Here is a 4882-nt window from a genome sequence, read left to right as displayed (position 1 = left end):
CATGTAGTCTGAAACTAATAATCATGTTCATCATATCATCTAGACTTTGTTCAGTTTACCTTACTTTAAGCCGCATAAATGAACTGCGTTCCAATAAACGACAAAGAAAACATATTCATAAACACATTCGCGGGTTAAATACAAAAACCAACACACACAAAAGCTAATTCCCGCAGTAAAAATGCATTCAATAATAAGCACAAAAAAGAACACTCGTTCCTCCTTTGGGCACTGCAACTGTTTCTCATTAAAAAGAGCATAATTGCGCCAATATTAACACTCGAGCCGTGTTCGGAGTCGGGACGTCGAAATGAAACGAGTTTGGGTGTTTTTTAAAACGATGCAGAGTGCGCAGGAACGTGCTCTAGTGGACGTATGCCCGTATTGTGTTCTATTTTTGAAGATACTTTTGCTTTACCGCGGTATCTCGACGAAATTTTCTTAATGCACACGTAACGTAAGATATTAAAGCGTTACCCTTAGACCAATTATAGAAGGACCTGTATCGCACTCATAGTCACGAACAAAATTGTCTGTCATTTTCTGAAGAAAACGAGCTTAGATTTGGTATATATCTTAAACTAAACTAAAAGTTTTTGCCCGTTTTTTACATAATTCAATTACACAAAAAGGTATTTTTACGGAGCTCTTTAACTGACGAACACGATTACAACTATTTAATATCGATACTATAGAGAAAGTTTTATAATCGCATTAGACCGTTGATCATATGCTTTGACAGAAAAGTAACGTCTAGCGAGGCAGGTCCTATACAATAATTGGTCTGAGGCGTTACCTATGGCACAATTTAAAAGAAAATTATTAGACTGGTTGATAAGTAAAACCTACTATAATGACAAAGAACTATTAAAATAATAATTGTAAAAATGTTAATTGTAAAAATTTTGTATATTGTATTGCAATTGTAACTTTACTTTATTTTTAATTTAATTTGGTAATTATGACTGTTGGTGTTATTTTTTCTTTTTTGTTTGTAATTTCATTTAATTTAATTTAGTGATTGTGACTGTATTTATCTTTTTCTTAATTTCATTTCATTTATTTTGGTAATTGTGACTGTTTGTATTTTTTTTTATTTTTTCACCATATAATATTTGTACACTATTAATTTAGTTGAATGTTGTAAAAAATAATAATTCTTGCAAATAAACAATTATTATTATTATTAATGCGACCACCTTTACTTGTCTCCAAAGCGATACCTATAGTGACCTCTGACCTGGATACATTCCAATTAACACGTTTGGTTTTCTAATGGGAAAGGTTCCGTCACCGAATTGCTCAGATAGTGACAGGCCAGAGGACCTAAATCACGTGTTGCTGGAGTGTGTCAGAAACGAGACAGAGCGATGGGAAGTACTGCAACGATTTCCTGCACTATGAAAAATAGGCGGTTGTAATAGTGTCCTGGCCCAGCTTCAATCGGAGGAGGCCAAGGCGCTGGTACAGCTAATGTGTGAGGAAGAATAATAAAGTTTGAAAAATTTTTAATACAACGGTAATAAATAAAGGTAGGGAGCGGCATAGTCCAAAATGAAGCAAGCTCTTGTAAATGAAGATTACAAAATAAAAACTGTGACAAAACAGCTGTGCTTAGCATGCGACCAACGACATATCTCATGAAGAGAAAACGTCAACCAGTGGCAGCGAAGTTGTCTTAGTTCCACCTCTTTCATCCCAGCGCAACAAAACGGATATCGATATTTCCGGTTGCGCTACTGTTGGTTGACATTTGTCTGTTTCTCTTTACAAGATACGTCGTCTGGTCGCGTGTTAGATCTACGTAAGTTAACCGATGTATGAGCGTGTATATGATTTTTTCTTCTTGAGCATGTAGTCATCATTAGGAATTACGTTAAAATATAAACTCGTTAAGCCTTCGGCTTCGATCATTATCACTAACATCTGATAGTGGTAATAAAAGAGATTAACATAATCCATAATCAAGCCCACTATCCCACACTGATCTGAGCTCCACAACCCCCTTCTACCCTAAGGTCGTGGGGACATTAATAAAACTGTCCCCTGATACCTAAGGAACTGACTGTGGGCCATTAAAAACGCTGATAAAAATGATGTACCCATCAGTATCCCATCACAAGTTCATAATGATCTCATCAGTAATCACAACCCGTTGTCGTTGAGGGCCCTCCATTGATCCGGCCGTCATTTGCATTGCAGACGGAGATGCAAAGTCAGCTATCAGCGACGACTCAAAAACTAATCTCCAAAGTGCTAAGTATAAGAGCTGGGTACCCGGACAGAGAAGGGATTAGAGACGCTGTTATTAAAATATTTCATTCACGAACTTCTTAAAATTTTGAATATTTACCTTCTCTGGGTCAGTTGGAAACCTAAGAGAGAGCTCTCTCTCTCTTAGGTTTCCAACTGACAGTTGTGAAAAGAGATAGATGTTTAAAAAAAAAACAACTAAGGGAGTATGGAGGTAGGTAGTAGGAGGATGGTTGGTAGGTAGTCACCTATTGTTACACTCACTGTCAAGTGATTTAGCATTTCAAAAGAATACAGCGACAATTTAAAATGTTGGCACAATATAATAAATACAATTGGTACATTACGTTACGTATTACAAACGTTCTTATTGACTGTAGTAAAACTGTTACGCCATAGGTAATTTTTAACTGTTTATTTAGTTCGAAGTTTGAAACATTTTAAAGCTGCCTAAAAGAGAATAAGTAAAATCTAAAGGAAATCGTAAACAAGTATTTTAAAATAATTAAAAGACAAGTTTTCAATTGGTACTTATTATCTTAAATATTGTTTTAGAAATACTAGAAATATGCTCATGTTAAAATAAGACTGTCAGTGTTTTTCATGTACTATTTTATTTATAAATACAACATCAGTATAGAATAATAATCATTTTATAATATCTCATAGAATTTTTTTTTTTAACTGTAGGTTTAATTTTATTTAATAATAATAGAAATAAGCTCGCAAGTTAACCACAAATAATTTAAAGTGCGATAACAACTCTTTGGATTTATTTGTTCCATTTGTACACTTCGCAACATTGCTGATTATGTCATTTATAATGTTTACACTCCATTTTCACACTTAATTCTCCAGAAATAAAGGCTATAACTGGTTAACTAAACTTGTAAAAACTACAGATAATTAGTTGGCGTAGTGTAATAGATATTCAACAATTTATATGACTTTTTCCGTGGAGTTTCTTCCCCAAAGTATCTTATTTGATGCTTGGTTTTAACTTAAATTCAAAATGCTAATATTCCTACCTTCATTTATCAAATAATTCTTAAACAGACGATAAAGTTTAAACTTGTAAAAACTACAGATAATTAGTTGGCGTAGTGTAATATTAATGTAAGATATTCAACAATTTATATGACTTTTTCCGTGGAGTTTCTTATTTGATGCTTGATTTTAATTTAAATTCAAAATGCTAATATACCTACCGTCATTTGACATATAATTCTTAAACAGATGATAAAGTTTTAATATTTATGGTAATGATAAATGATATAAAATATAGCATTACGTTCAATTTTGTATAATATTTCCTAAATTGACTCTAGTATGTTCTGGTGTAGCTATTTATTTACGGGGGTAAAACGTACTGTTAAGCTATTTAGGGTTACGGAAGCTTCACTACATTTGCTAAAATATAGAAGTTAGATATGTTTTTGTGGAGTTTTCTCTTTTAGCACATAAAATCGCCATAGCCATAGTCACGTTACACCGTATATTAACAACGCAAACCATTTAAAAATGGATTCGCGTCGAAAACTACATTTTGCTACTTTGCTCTTTGGCGTGATAAAGAACGGTGTCCCAGAGTACCTTGTAAATAAATTGAGGTGGATAGAAAACCGGACAACAGGTCGTTTACGAAACACCTCTATAGTTTTATCGATGCCTCATCACAAAAGCGCTGTGTTTCGTGGTAGTTTCAAGTTTGCCGCCACTAAGTGTTGGAATGACTTACCTCCACCAATGCGAGATATACGTACTATTGGGTTATTTAAGACTAAATATAAAGCTCTTTTATTATTGGATCAGCAAACAAATAACCCCTAGTACTAATTCCTTTTCTCCTTACTACAACACTATGGTGGCGGCAGATCGTTCATTTTACAGGTTGACTCGTATTAATTATTGTTTGATTTTCCTTGTTAATTTAGTTTCCCATAAATGTTAATTTTGTTATTTTATTACTCTGTTCGTTCTTGTTTCATTATTTTATTTTACTTTGTATTCATGTATAAGTTTTAAGTTAAGACACGTCACGTAGACACGTCCGTGAACTCACAAGGTTTCACCTGAAAACCAGCGCCACAGCTCGCTGTGGCATCGTGCTGAGGTGGATACCTGTTTTGTCCACGACCAGATATTTGTATGTTCTGTTTGTTTATTTTATTTTATTTTATTTTATTACTCGTGTGTGGACAAATAAAGATATATTCTATTCTATTCTATTCCATAGCAGCATCGGCAGCGTATCCAAATTGTGTTCTAAGAGGTAATTAGTAATTGATGGAGAAAAACGATAATAATTCTTAAACACGATGGTAATATAATTTATAGCCTATAGCGCTTCTCAATAACATAGTATTCAACTGGCAAAGGTTTTTTTTAAACGGATTAGCCGCGCCATTCTGTAAAGTTACCACGATGTGACATCGCTCATTTCCATGTCAACTTCGTTGTTAGGATTTATTTACACGAGCGGCAACTTTACCGACGACCGCAGTCGACTGCAGTTGGTGACGTCTCGGCGGCAGGCGACGGCGTCGCTGACTGCAGTCAACTTTCAGCGACGTCGCCAACTGCAGTCGTCGGTAGCAGCTGCCGCTCGTGTGAATGAACACTTAGTGAC

This window comes from Bicyclus anynana, chromosome 7 (assembly GCF_947172395.1).
Source record: "Bicyclus anynana chromosome 7, ilBicAnyn1.1, whole genome shotgun sequence".
Taxonomy (NCBI): domain Eukaryota; kingdom Metazoa; phylum Arthropoda; class Insecta; order Lepidoptera; family Nymphalidae; genus Bicyclus; species Bicyclus anynana.
The sequence above is the reverse complement of the archived record's forward strand: the minus strand, read 5'-3'. Positions refer to the sequence as shown.